Genomic DNA, 15,552 nt, shown 5'->3' on the forward strand with positions numbered 1-15,552 from the left:
CACTACACTACTCACTACAGTGGACAGTGTGTGTAGCCGTCAGAGAGACCGGTACTCAGTACAGCACTAACAGTAGTCTGCTTGTGTAGGCGTCCAGATTGACGTTAATTGGACATTTTGGCCAGGGGGGAGCTCTCTAATCTCTCTATTTATACACATTGTCCAGGATTACGCGCGCGCGTATGGCGAGGCAGCCGGGGCTGGGTTGATGTATGGGTGGATGGATAGAGAGTTTGCTCAGAAAGTGTGAAGGTGACAGGGACGTGGAGGTTTAGTCATTTCGAAAGTTCGAAATGGCATGTAGCAGAGAGGAAGACCGCCGGAGGGACGAAGATGAGCAAGAGGAGGAAAAACAGTGGAATTTTAAATAGACACTTCATGATTTTCTAGAAAAACCTGAAAGACGGCAGGATTTAAACTAAGATATATCTAATTGATATTAAAGTGTGAGGGGAAACCTTGTTGTGCAAACCCTGATCCAGAATTCGTTCATCTTTATAAGATTGCAGTTTTAATCCACTACTTGACAATAATGTAAAATTGCAGTAAAATTGCAGTACACTAAGAACCTGGACTTCCTCTCAATTCTTTGAAGAAATAATCACACACCTCCTACATTCATTCTAGTACATTCAAGGCGAGCAGCTCTTAGCCCAAATGTTTTCATGTATGACGTTTATCCAGTTGCTGCCGCTCTCCTTTATTCTAGCATTGTGTTGGAATCTCACCAGCAGGTGTGATTGCTCTGCAGCGAGCAGCAAACACTTGCAGGTGTCACAACAGTTTAGTTTCGTCTGATTTAACGCGTCCTGACACCTGCTGGGAGAGGTGATACAATGGGAGCTGTTAGTTCCGTCAGGACGTGTATGGCTTTTGACACGGAGGGTGCGGACGAGGCAGACGCGGCGCTAGGGGGACGGCGAGTCAATCCCGGCAAGCCGTGGTCCGGAGTGCGAGGTCAAACGTGGGCAAGGGTAGGGGGAGAGTCTGTCCCGCGGCCCTCTGTGGCAGTCCCTGTTGCCAGTGGACAGACTGTGGAGCTTAGATAACCAAGTGGCCTGGTTTGACTCTGTTCATTAACTTTTCTTGGAATGGAAACAAAAGATGAATGAATAAGTGAAGGTCTTTTACTCCGTATGATTAATTTATTGATGAATAAAGTCACACCAGTCCGAGGGATAACAACCAAAACGGGTCTGTTTCTGTTTCAAAACACCCAAATACAGCAAAAGCTCAATAGAATTGTCTTAATAAAACCTCATAACTCTGCTGCAGTATGAAAAAGGCTATGTTAATGAAGATTTTTGTATCCTTTATTTAACTGTATAAGGTTATTTTAAGGTATAACGGTTCTCTCAGCTTCTCGGTTGGTCATTAATCGTCACTGTGCCACTGCTGCCGTGATGGAAAATAAAACTTCTACCATTCTAGTAATGATTCAGTTAGGACACATTTTGCTCTTTCTTCAATTTTGTGCTGCATTTTCTTGCTTCACTTGTCGTTTAGATCACTTACTTTCACCACTGGTGAAATCTACTTAGTCTTTTTATGCATTACATTTAATTGCTTGTGTCAGTTGCAATCAGATGTTTTTTTACAGGTGAATGGAAACAGCTAATTATTCAAAATGATCAGGATCAGGTGGTTACGTAATAACTCTGACACGTCCGGCCTGAGTTGTCTTTTATGTAGTAAAAGCTTGTGGCGTAGCTTCAGTCGATATGAAGCTGTTTGTGTTTGGCCCTCAGCTCGCCGGTTAAATCAGTCCCGCTGGAGTCAGCTTCCTGCAGCCCACACCTGCTCTATCAGTGCATGATTGCACACCAGCACCACCCCGTCATTTGGTAATGATCTCATACAATGTCTTGTCAGCTCTTCCGCACCTGTAATACACCGTCACATAAGTGCTTGATAGAGCGCGGAAAATACTGTTGTCAAGGCTTCACTTAAACACCGCTCTTCAGATCGAGGCGAGGAGGGGGGGGTTTGCTAAGAGGAAAATGGTGGAAGAGAGGCTGAAGCATCAATAACGTCTTGCCATAGAGGATAATGAGGCTGCGAGACATTTACAAAGCCTGCAATTATGGCGTTATTGACCTCAATAAAGCAGCCGATACGATATCATCACTTGTCTCCTTTGTGAGAGGGGAGGAGGACTAAGACTTTCCAGCATTATGAGTTCATTTAGAGGGAAAATAGGAAGCATTAGGTGGCCAATAAGACCACTAATTATGTGGAGTTTGCAAGATTAAAATGTGAGTAGCCATATAAAGGAAAAAAGAAACACACCGTAACATGACACACAACAACAAGAAGCAGATAGTGGAGTGAGAGAGGCGGCAGGAAAGAAGGGAAACAGAAGAAATGGAGAGGATTGACTGAGATTGAAGGAAGGATCCAAGCAATGAAGGGAAGGAGGAATAAACTGAGCAATCGGTGATGAATTGACTCAGGAAGGATAAAAGACAGGAACAGAACAGTGCGACTGTTTGTCTTCCACAAAGCTCTGTCAGGCTCGCTGCTTATTAGATGCCTCGCCTCGTAGTCAGAGCTCTTAACTATCCCCCGGTGGCTCAATTACATCCACGCCGCCATCCTCAAACATCCCTGTCTTTTTTTTTTGTGCATCCCCTCTGCTTCCTGTAATGATGTCAGCCTTGTCTCTCTCTAAGAACAGATTAGAAACCCAAATTACTGCTATCAGAGGAGGATTTAGGGTTTCAAGCTGTCTCCCGGTGTTGGAAACCACGACGCTGCGGCATGATGAGACAGTGAGGCGAGAGGACAGCGTTTCCTCTGTGACAGTTTCGACGGTATTAAGAGATCAAATGTGGATCCGCAGACTTGGTTCTGTGTATAAAAACACGAGGATGTTTACAAGGCGAGAGGGCGCTGGAGTGGAAACGCCGAGATTGGATGCTGAGCCCTGGATTCGTGCGAGTGCGCCGCACATGGGCGAGTCGGGCCTCGGAGCCGACTTTTTCGGGAAATCAGTCGGAATGATGCGCAGTCCAACGCTGCCGGATCAATTTTATGGACTTTCGCTTGGCTCGGGGTGTTTATGCGGTGTCAGTTTTACCCCTGGGTAAAAGCAGAAGGAAGCAGAGAATACAGACTAGTTCTAAAGCAGTGGAAATAACATGGGCGCACTTTAAAACCTCTGCAGCTGAGTGACAATGTAAGGTCATGGTGGTGAAAAAAAGAAATCATGCTCTTCTCCCTCGATGTATTCTTCTCTCTTCCGCTGCTGATCAAAGATACGGCACGCACGCTGCATGAAATTAGACTATTCGTTCCATGAGTCGCAGCTGAGATGAGAGGACTTGAGGCAACTGCTGCCTGCTAACCAGCGAGACGTGAAGAAGTGTTTTATGACAAACTGTTCCAATACTTTGACAGCCCAAAGCGTAAGAATACAGTCTGCGGGGTATTTATTTAAACTTCCCTCCCTGCTTTCTTTCCAGAAATGACACAGAAATAAGTTTGGTATGAGAGTACAGACGGGAAAAAGCTTAAAGGTAAAATCTTTCCCGATCTTCTCTGCATGAACTCCATCTGGGAGCCATTTTTTTAAAGTTGGATTACAAACTCTCGCAAAAGCCCCTCGTGACAGCGCGACTGTTTGCTTTTTATCTAAACCTTGAATGGAGGTAAAAGTAAAAGCAAAGTATTAGTGAAGGACAGTTTGAGGTCAGCTTATGTAAAAAAAAAGAAGAGAAAACAGCCCCAGTTTAGTGCAACTTTATTCTTATTTTGATAGTTTTGGCTTGAGCGATCACATTGTACTCACGCAGGTCATGAATTCTGCAAACATGATGACAAGTTAAGTGGCGACTGGGTGAGAAACGAGCATCCAGAGGTTCAGACGGGTTGTGAACAAGCCTGCAGCTCAGACGTTTATATATTTTCTAAGTACTTTAAGGACTTCTTGTCCATGATGACAAAAAAAAGCTTGAAACAAACAGTTCAGTCTTGTAATCATTGTATCCTAACATTGTAAAATAGTGTGTTTATGGTGGTATTTAAAAAAGACTGCCTGATCGTCTGGCTGCTTGTGGCCTCTTTATCAATGAATAGGAATAATGGCCAAAACAGCAAAAATAAAGACCCAAATTCCAATCAAACGAAATTATCCTTTAAATAGTTCAATCCAGGATGTGAATTGAAGCTGCTCTTCCTGTGACACCCTTGATTTATCTTTCAATCTAAAGGGTTTCCTGATAAATGGGACCCAAGGGACCTAAATATTTATAATTTTGGAGTGTATTCACTTCCTGAGCTGATTGTCCTGCGAGTGTATTAGCCCTGCAGAAACAGCTGCACAGCGGCTGAAGGCCAGAGGCTGCACTTTTGGCGGGGAGAACGTAAACGGCCTCCCCGGCAGCCGCACGCGGCATGGACGGAGGGGTTATGGGTTCATAAGTAAGACAGCCGTGCTCTTAACGCTGAGTCGTGCTCTCTGCTCTGGGATTGTGTCCACTCCTCTGTGTCCACCCCTCAGCGTGGACAGCCTGCTCCTAACTGGCAGAGCGAGGCTATTTGTTGTTCCTCTAATGGCGAGTCAGGGTGGTCCCTGGAAATTGGAGTTCAAATCAAGGTTTTCTCTTTTTCCCACCTCTCTAAGGTGGCAAATAATGATGAACAGGTGGTCTTGGATGCTCAGCCTCGTTTTTATCTTCCTCTCTGCTCTTTCTCTTTCATTTTAAAATCTGAAATAACAGCAGGCTTGTGCATCATAAACCAGTATTGCACTAAGTTAGTGCCACTCATCATAGCAACATGTTGGACAGTCTGTAGGCTGTATGTCAATAAATATTGCTAAACATGCTTGGGGCAGTGCAACAAGCTTTAAACACATCATTGGCACACCTTATTATCAAATTATGAAGTCGTTATGGCTAACTTTCTTGCAAAAAATCTTCTATTTACACATCCAGCAGACACAGAGTCATGTTTCTGGCCACCTGATGAATGGAAGTCAAATATTCACTCGCCTTCTATCCCTTTTTTAAGCTCTACCAACGTTTGAGGGACATATCTGGTGGCTGTATCAGAGTGTCTCTTGCTTAAAACAGCTGCCTGCTGCTGCATCTGGGCCATAAATCCAAAACAATAAGCTTAAAGATGCTAAAACGAAAGGCGGAAGTGCAGTTAGGTGGTAATTCCCTGGGGTTTTCATTACGAGCAGCACCTCTCACATTGCACGTAGTTCATTGACCCACTGTTGATGCAAAAGTATTGATTATTGCAGCTTTAAGCTTTAAAGTCATACTCTGCTAATTTCTCCTACTCTAAAGTGTTATCCAGTGCATTGTCAGGCTCTGGCCCATCACTCTGAATGACGGGTTGTAAAACACACATGCACAAAAGGGTCGCACTCAGTTCATTACATTAAGAGCTTCAGCAAGGGACGTGCACCTGTCCTGGTGACCTTTGACCCTGGGCAACCCCCTACTGCCCTCTGAAAGACCCACTGCTCTGGTTACATACAGGCATTGACACACACGTGCACACGCATGCACGTGACAGGTGGCCTAACGGTGGCAGCTTCTTTTCCACTCATTAGAGGGATGGAGGCTTAGGAGGGGGGGGTGCCCATGTGCACCCATCAGCCACTCACGGGTCAAATGAAGACATGTTCGCTCACATGTGTCGGGGAGTGGGCTAGTTTAGGAGTAAGAAAGTCTCACATGCCTTCTGCATTTTGTCCTTTGTGTCGTCTTTTTTTTTAAATTGGTCTGCAGAGTCGCAGTGTGTTTCTATCTGTGGTAATATCGACGCCGCTCACCAGCACCTCTTCTAATTTCACACCATCTAACTCACTGGCACATTCATGGTCGTGACTGAGGACACGGAAAGAACTTGATGAAATTTTAATGTCATCTATTCAGCGTCTGAGCCCTCATATCAGAGGGCGTGTTTGTCTAAACTCCAACCATGTGTGTCTCCAGCTCTAAAGCCAGTGAACCTGCGATGATCTGTGCTGCGCTTGAGTCACATTTCACTGTTGCGAACAACATGCAGAGTCAGACAGGTATTAGAGCGTCTCGTCTCAGCTCCGACAAGTATGAAAGCAGTCCAATCCCAAAGTGTGTGTGCACGTGTGAGACCGTGGCTCATTTCCAGCTCAGTACAGGAAAGTGTGTGTGTGGTATCGCATAGTGTCACCTGTCTTTAAAGCCTGTTGGTGTTACCGACGGCCTTGCCCCTTCCTGCCTACCTCCAGCTACCTTTTTACACACATTTGTTAGTCTGCTTTGACAGATATTTCCTGCCTAGCAGAATGTTAGAAAAGCACTTTTATTTCATGTCATTTCATCCTGAGAGAGCCACCGCCGGCTGGATCTGTGCAGTGCTGGACGCTGCCAAATGGTCAAACACAAGCTGCAACATATGGGCATTCCTTCAGAGTCCTAGCAAGCACTAACAGTCGCTTGTATCACTGCAAGGACTGAGGACGGGATTATGTTATGTTACTGTCGTTAAAACAACAGTTATGCTGCCAACTTCCTGTCTAGCCGAAACAAAGACCAAGGGAAAGGGAGACTGAGAGTCCGGAAGGCCTGCTGTTTTTTAAACTTGTGCCAACAAATTATCATGTAGCACAAGTTCTGATTAAGGAGTTAGCAAGAGGGCTATCATGTGTTTGTTATAATGTTTGTATATATTGACTAATCATAATCTAATCATAATGCTCTGTCCGAGTTTACGTACCTTTTTGTTGTAGTTTGGTGATTAGCATTAGCTATTTTTAGCCATTAGCCTGTTCGCTATTATGCAGCAAAGTCTTTAAAAATGATGCACGAGACACAATGTGAAAATAAACAGTGCCCAAACTTAAGAGACAGGTGCAAAAGGCTGTCGCAATGTTGTGTTTAAATTGAAGCATCAGAAACTGAGATATCCTGACTCAAATAGAGGTCAGGTTCCAAAAACGTTGGATTCTACATTTCCCATAATGCAACTCAGTAGCACCTTCCCTGCCTGGTAAATGCTGGTAAACTCAGGGGACTAGTAGCTCCAGACTTACAGTCTGACTGTCTCGGTGTGAATGAACAAACAAGCGACTCGGCTGACATAAAGCACAGTAGAAGTTAAGAGGAAAAAGGGGGCTTAAGCAATTGCCTGTCAGAAAAAGCAGTCTGCCTCATAAGTGGGTGATATTAATGACTGAATGAGACAAGTGTGAGAGAAAAAAGGCCTGGAATGCCAGCAGGTCTCTCACTTGGCTGAGCATCACATGGGTCCTCTCATTTCCAGCCCTGCAGTCTAACCGCTGTAGCCGAGCAGCCCTACAAGCCTTACCAGCCATTTTGGACGCTTCCTTCCTTTCCATGTTGCCCCCCCCCCTTTCCATTTCCCCAAGGAGAGGGGGAGAGAGAATGAGAAGGGGACAGAGTAGAGCTGAGCATGGGAGGGGAATAATGAAGCTATCTAATTTTTCCATGTCTTACTCCAAGTTTCCATTCTCTCATCGAATCTTTTTTGTGCTATTTTTGAGCTTTTCTTCATTAAAAACATACAGTAAACTCTTTCATCGCTCACGAGGAAGCCACACATCCTGCTGTTGTGCAAGGAATTCATGCCTTTTACTGATAAGAGGAAGATGGTTAGTTGTGGAAGTGGCTAATCAGGACACTGCTCAGCTCTTTCAGCTTTTACCCAAGAGATTTTATTAAACCAAACTCAGAGAGGTTTCGAAAATAAGCAGAGTTAGCCATTAGCAGTGAGGTTTATTATATTACAAGCTGACCTCATGTAGAAACACCCCAGCTGCTGCAGACAAATGAGGGAACTGATTACTCGCCAGGCACCCTCCCTGGGCCGTGTTTTATTGTAGCGGCCCTCTCCTCAGCAGGGGAGAAGCTGTGCAAACACAGGATCAGTGTCAGCTAGTCGATGAGCGGTGTTGTCTATATCTAGAAATGCAACACTGAACTTGGATCATCAACTTGGTAAGTGTGTTCGGACAGATAATGAACCTCAGTTCTTCTTGGATGAAGCATAAATACACACCTACCCACCCTTCTTGCTTAATGCCAACTGGGCTTATGACCCTGGATTTGACTCAGTAGTCAGAGTACATGACAGCTATGACTCTGAAACAGTAGTTCATGTTGAAGCATGTGCTTGCATGGGGGCCAGGAAGAGCTATGTGCTGACCATCCTATATCTGCCCTCAGCTGTTCCTTTGCAACACTAAATATACTATGTGGCCGCTACGCCACACGTTTCCAGCGTGAGCTAACCATGCTCACGTTACGCTGTATTTTTTTAAATAAGACAACATGGACGGGGTTCATGTGTCAGAGGCCGCTCAGCAGTGTGGCAGGTGAAGAGGTTAATTCACACTGTGGGGGAGATAGGGTAATTTTCTTTATGGATTACGTCATGTATATTTTATTGGCTGTTGGAAAGGAGCTGGGGGGAGGGTTTGTTGGTGTACTTACAGTGTATTGTTTCCTGGGGGTTCAGAACATGTTGTGTGTCGTTGGACAGCAGGGGGGTTGACAGAAGTGGTGTGGTGGCAATAGGGATTTTATTATTTGTGGCCATTGTGTTTGCAGAAAGATTTGCAATCGCACAAAAGTTCAAATCAAAGGTTCCTGAAATAGAGTTTAGTGAAAAATGACTGAATTTCAATGATTTTGCTAACTTTAAGTAATAGTTTTTGGCATTTTGTAAAGGAGCTTGTCCATTTTCTTGTGGACAGTGAGAAGGGATCTGCCAGCAGCCTGTTAGCTTAGCACACTGGAAGCAGTTAGCCTGCACCCTGTATAAACATACATGTCTCAAACTAACAAAAGATAAAGTAAGCTTTGGCGATGCTATTAGGTGGATTTTGCTAGCATGTGACAGGCTAGCTGTTTGCACTGTTTCCAGTCCTCTAGTCTAAGCTAAGCTAACTGGCTGCTAGCTGTAGTTTACTGTTCAGGATATTTTAGTTCCATTGATCAGGATTAGGAGGCTCGTCTACCCTGCTAGAAAAACCAGCATAGACCAGCAAGGCTGGTTACCAGCATAGACCAGCATATGTTGTGTTTTGATGTTGGTGACCAGCATCCCATGCTGGTCATGCTGGTCCAGCATCCCATGCTGGGGACCAGCATCCTGACCAGCATCCTGACCAGCATGGGATGCTGGACCAGCATAGACCAGCATATGTTGTGTTTTGATGTTGGTGACCAGCATCCCATGCTGGTCATGCTGGTCCAGCATCCCATGCTGGGGACCAGCATCCTGACCAGCATGGGATGCTGGCCAGCATAGACCAGCAGATGTTGTGTTTTGATGTTGGTGACCAGCATGGGATGCTGGACCAGCATGACCAGCATGGGATGCTGGTCACCAACATCAAAACACAACATATGCTGGTCTATGCTGGTATAACCAGCATACCCCATGCTGGTTTTGCTGGTGACCAGCATGGGATGCTGGTCACCAGCATCAAAACACAACATATGCTGGTCTATGCTGGTATAACCAGCATAGACCAGCATATGTTGTGTTTTGAGCATACCCCATGCTGGTTTTGCTGGTGACCAGCATCAAAACACAACATATGCTGGTCTATGCTGGTATAACCAGCATACCCCATGCTGGACCAGCATAACCAGCATACCCCATGCTGGACCAGCATAACCAGCATCCAGCATTCCATTCTTTACTAGAAATAAAAATTTAAAAAAAAAAAAAAAAAAAAACCCACAATGTAAGGGTTTCACAAAAATCTATCTTTAATTAAAAACTATAATACATAGAAAAAAATACAGTACCACCAAACAAATTAGAACTGATTAGACATACCATAAAACAGATTAGAACTGATTAGACATACCATAAAACAGATTAGAACAGTTAATTAAATAGATTAGAACATCTCAGGCGATTAATTCAATTCAATTTGGAGATTTGTGTTTTTTGTCTGTTAATGTCCATGATTGTTTCAGTTATATATGTCCAGCCTTTCCACATCTTGCCTCTATCTCTTTGTCGTCCACCTTTTTTGCCTTGAGCCACTCCCTGAAACAGACTGAAAAGATTAAAAAACTATTAAATCAATAAAAAACATGCTATCAAAATATCCATTACTTATAAATACAGCAAGGGATTCATTCAAATAATTCAAATTTGTATTATCACATACATTAATTTTGAAAAAAAATCCTCCATTATTTCTAAAATATGCGCTTCCACAGGTAGCAGCAAAGTCTGGTAGCTCTGAGTGCTTAATCAACCTTTAGTTTACTTAATTTTTATGTTTTTGTTGTGTTTTGTCAACTACTGATGGATAATTCTGTGGGGAGAGGAATTTGTTCAGGAAAGGATCTTCTTTCACTGAAAGTCTGTAGGATGCCACCCTGATCCAGCTGAGACTAAGAGGTCTTTTTAATGTTGCCATGCTGTTGCAAAAGTAAAGGCTTGGAGGTGGAGATGTTGTCCTTTCTGCTGTCAGTCATCATGGGAAATGCCAACTCTCTGCCCAACAAGAGTGATAAACTGGGGATATTGGTGAAGTTTATAGCTTATCAATTTAAGTTTTCACTGTTTATATGGAGGTAAATGTGTTGGTGAATTTGCATTTACAAACCGGTTACCAATAATGGCAATACGAAAGAGGAATACGCAATAATTTTCATGTAGTTTTTAATTAAACATAAATACATATTATTTAATAAAATAGTCCCGCTGTGAAAAAATAGTCCCACCTCTCTGTATGTTAGTGCTGCATGTTGTCTATTCCTCACCTTAAGTTAACCTTAAACATGTGAATTCAACAAATTTAGTCTATTTGTTAACGCTGTCAAAACACTACAGCAACTTTTTGCTACCTAGTTTGTTGTCATGTAGACGTTGTTGCTTCTCTGACAATCAGCCCCGTAACGTAAACATGCAAGGTCCCCCCGCAGTTAACTATGAGTCCGGAAGAATCCACCCAGAGCCTCAATGAATGAGAGTTTTTTTAAATAGCTTTAGCTTTGAGTGATCACTGACTTCATTAAGCCGACTATATGTGACATTGCGGCAGGCACCTGGAGACGCAGCAGCGGCATTTGAATATCATGACTTTAAAAGCGCCAAATTACTTGCCTTAACAAATTTCGTTAGTTGGCCTAAGTAATGTGAAGAATTGTAAAATATCATGTCCATGAGGCTGTTCAATCAGACAGTGACAGATCAGCCTGTAGAGCACTAAGTCTCTGTCAAGGTGCTGATCCTGTGACTGTCATTATACGGGAGCTGTCTGTGGTCCGCTATTTGACTCCTAATTAGCCTACTCATTGACGCACAGTGCAGGATTTTATAATCTAATAATAATAAGTGTACAACAACATGTTTAAATGCTGTTAACAAGGTCAAAAAATAAACATCCAAACATTGCTGCTTCCCTGAAGTGGAGTGATCTGCTGTGATAAGGCTTTTTAGAATAGTAGCTGTGATATACCCTTATTATATCACAGTTAACAGCCAATCAGATTGCCGAATTTCACCTTTTCGTTTTATAATTGTATTTATAGTAGCAATGCAAGCATATATTGTAAACAGAATAATAATTTACCTCATCTTTGTTTGGGGATTCAGCTGGCTCCATTGGACTCCCACTGTCAGATTATGCACACACACACACACACACACACACGCACGCACGCACACACACACACACACAGAGAGAGAGAGAGTCTCTGATCACCTCCCCCTCAATAGTGTTCCACTAAGTATCACATTAAAAGCTCCTGAGATGAGCATAATAGTGTCTCTTTAAGTTTTCAGAATTTTTAATGACAACGTTATTATCTATTTACATAGCCTTATTAGTATTTACATTCCGTTATTATCTATTTACATTGCATACGTTAGTTACATTTTTGGCCTTGGTTTCCTCCCGTTCGGAAGACGGATCAGCTACGGAGGTGGGGCTCGACTCCTTGACCTTCCGAACCCTCACTCGCTTTCCCTTGGTCAGCTCATCCTCCACTACCTCTCTGGTGTCTGGATCAGGGGTAAAGAACACAAATGGTAAGTGGAAAAACTTGCTTTCCATATACATACACATTTCACATTTACTCGTACATTAATACACACCGCGAGGGCTTTCTCCGTCTGTTGTTAATAAGCTAGCTGCGCTAGCTAAATTGTTCACTAGCTTACGGCTAGCTAGCGAGTCATTTAGCTACTACGAAGAGTCCCATTAGCGACAGTCAAATAACTGAACGTAACTTAACACAGCGGTGTCGGCATCAAATGAGATGTAGCCAACTTTGATGAATATAATTTAGGCTCGACAGTAGCTAAACGTAATGTAACACAACTGCGCCGGTATCAAATGAGATGTAGCTAACTTTGATGAATCTAATTTGGGCTTGACAGTCATATAGCTAAACGTAATGTGACACAACGGTGTCGGTATCAATGATACACACCGCGAGAGCTTTCTCGGTCTGTTCTTAATAAGCTAGCTACGCTAGCTAAATTGTTCACTAGCTCACGGCTAGCTAGCGAGTCATTTAGCTACTACGAAGACTCCCATTAGCAACAGTCAAATAACTGAACGTAACTTAACACAGCGGTGTCGGCATCAAATGAGATGTAGCTAACTTTGATGAATATAATTTGGGCTCGACAATAGCTAAACGTAATGTAACACAACTGTGTCGGTATCAATGAGATGTAGCTAACTTTGATGAATATAATTTGGGCTTGACAGTCATATAGCTAAACATAATGTGACAAAACGGTGTCGGTATCAATGAGATGTAGCTAACTCACCTTTGATGAATATTATTTGGACTTTGTCGAAAGCGTCTTTCCACCGCACCCAGTAAATCTTGTTACTGCTGAAGAGGTTAATGTCGAAATCTTTAATGTCCGTTGTCGGGACAATCTCTTTACAATCGTCGCTAACATATTTAACATACGCACACATTTCGCTTGATAAAAAGCCAACGGTTAAAGCACTGGTAACCTGCACTGGTCGCGCGACTACTTAATGGTTTGAGGTGGGGCGCGAGGGATCTAATCCAGTGGCGGTAAAACCGACAGCTGCTGCTGTCCAGGGTTATTATAGTTATTAAAACTAAGACAAAAACTAAAACTAGCAGTGAAAAAATAATTTAGTTAACTGAAATGTAAAAACTGCTTTAAAAGAAACGAAAATTAAGTAGAAAGTACAGTCCTTTGACTGTGCAATTATATGAGCCTTATCTCTTCCTATTGTTGAGACAAGCTACTTCAATGTAAAACTTTACTAAAATATATTTTTTGTGCATTCTCAGACCGTGCCTTTAACAAATAGTGGGGAAGGACAAAGCATGGAGGATGTTGAGGTGAGAGAGCCACAAGTGTTTGTGGTTGCATCATAAATTTGACATAATTCTGATAGACATAGCACTGTGCTTATATCACTTCCTGTCATCCTGTGAACAGACCATGTCTCCATCTCGGCACAACAGCCCTCCTGCTGGCACCACTGATCTGGTAGGTCCTCATACTGTCCTCCCCTCCATCATACGTGAAGCCGCATTTTGTTGTTGTTTTCTAAGTAGAGCTTGTGTGTGTTCCTGTCCGGCAGTACCAAGAAGAAGACGAAGAAGACGGAGAAGAAGACAGCGTATCTGAATCAGGGTCACACAGCACAGATGATGAGGTGAGAGAGCTATGAGCTCCAGTCACGTTTGTGGCTGCATCATAAATTTGACCCTGTGCCAACAGGACATAGAACTGGACTTTAGAGCATTTTTTCTCATGCCATAGTAGCGGACGGGGCCAGAAATTGAAGCCCCTAAATTAGACATTATCTGCTGCGAAACTCGCTCATTTCACCTACATTTTATAAATGAATGGCCAGTGTTATCACCATGTCAGCTCAACTTCCTTGTTATAGTCATCAGGGGCTTTACAAGGATGGGTAACTTTTGGTGACGTCATAGACATGCACCGCAAGAGCGCAGCTGAGAGCAGCTGTTGTTGGTAGGCTACACGGCTATTTTTGTGCAACATGGCAGAATATTTATCCGATGTAGAAGTGCCTGACGACGAGAGATGAGCGAGTTTCGCAGCAGATAATGTCTAATTTAGGGGCTTCGATTTCTGGCCCTGTCCGCTACTATGGCATGAGAAAAAAACACAGACGGATGGATCTAAATTGCTCGAAAACGGCTCCAAGCTCCACCAAAATTGTCTGGGTGAGACTATGAGCATATGTAATCCTAAAAATAAAGTCCAGGTGTCAAAAAACCAAACTTAACCTTTAATGTCACAGAAAACAGTCGCAGTTAAAAATGTGTATTTTAAAAAGAGGCTCAAGCTAAAAGTAATTTGAAAATTGGGGTTTGTATTTATGGAAGGTAAAATCTGCCAAAGTTAAGGTTAAAATCATTGCTTTAAAATGTATTTGATTTATTTTGGGTGCTTTAAATATGGGTATTTTATTCTTATTTTCAAGGTTAATTTGTAGTAGTTAAAATTTAAATTTAAAATTGGTATTTGAATTAAGTATTTGATTTTGGATTATGTTGATTGATTATGGTGTCTTGGGTTATATTTTTGTCTGAATTTCTATTTGTGTTTGTACTTCAAGGTTTTTCACCTTGTTGGCCATGATGACTTTCAAAATAAAAGAAAGAAAAGAACCAAAGTGAAATCCTGGTCATTGAATGAATTCCTGCCCAAATCTTCTGAAGCAAACCTGCCCTTTGAAGTGGGGGACGCTACTATTAAACTATTAAGTGAGAAGCACTTGACATTTTGCATTTAGGTTGCCCACAACCCCCACACCCCACCTTTATCCAGGATGTTAATTTTAGAACACTTTAATATTTTATATCTTGTACATATGAACTGATTTTCTTTATGCAATGTACTGTTTTTGCTTATTTCTTGTAGGATGTGTGTATGTTACCCATGCCATTGTATGCCAGACAATGGACAAAACAACAGTCTGCATTTGATTCTCCTACCTCATATGAATGTTTGCTATACTGTCAGATAAATAAATGTCAGAGATCACAATGTTTAATGTTGTTTTTGTCATAAAATAACATAGGTTGGCTATTGTTGGACTGTACTTTATTTGATTGTCAACAAATATGAGCCATTTAATTCACATGCCCAATGTATCAAATAGTAGCAACCAGTGGTCTATTTCAAGACCATCATTTGAATAGAAACACTTATTGTTATTCTGCTGCATAGTGTTGACTTTGTAGACTGCCTGTGAAGGCTATACTTTTACAGCTTTTTTTACAGCTATAAAATGCAGAGTGAGAGGTTAGATTACTTTACTGCAGTAAGACAGCTAGCCTTCATTAAATGTCAGTCACTTTTATAACCAGTTTCACGAGAAAGACCATGCTGGTGGACCAGCATGCAACTATACTATACTTGTGGTAATGGTAGACCAGCATGCTGGTAGTGTTGGTAATGATGCTCATCCTCCCAGCATGATTAGCAACACCAAGCTGGTCCACCAGCATCATTAACAACACCATGCTGGTCCAGCAGCATCATAAGATGGTCCACCAGCATCAGTAACAACACCATGCTGGTCCAGCA

At 42.6% G+C, this 15,552-nt stretch overlaps 1 protein-coding gene and 1 long non-coding RNA gene across 3 annotated transcripts in view; one reads left to right on the forward strand and one right to left on the reverse strand.

The window, feature by feature from the left end:
• Positions 1 to 15,552, forward strand: part of cacna2d1a (calcium channel, voltage-dependent, alpha 2/delta subunit 1a) — a 100,991-nt gene that overhangs the window by 5,920 nt on the left and 79,519 nt on the right. The window lies entirely within an intron of this gene.
• On the reverse strand, positions 9,783 to 11,976 carry LOC121625994. The gene is made up of 3 exons (XR_006007933.1): positions 11,864 to 11,976; positions 11,561 to 11,603; positions 9,783 to 10,033 (listed from the first exon to the last, which is right to left on the reverse strand). It is a non-coding gene; the product is annotated as an uncharacterized LOC121625994 (long non-coding RNA).

Source organism: Chelmon rostratus, chromosome 22 (genome assembly GCF_017976325.1).
Source record: "Chelmon rostratus isolate fCheRos1 chromosome 22, fCheRos1.pri, whole genome shotgun sequence".
Classification (NCBI taxonomy): Eukaryota; Metazoa; Chordata; class Actinopteri; order Chaetodontiformes; family Chaetodontidae; genus Chelmon; species Chelmon rostratus.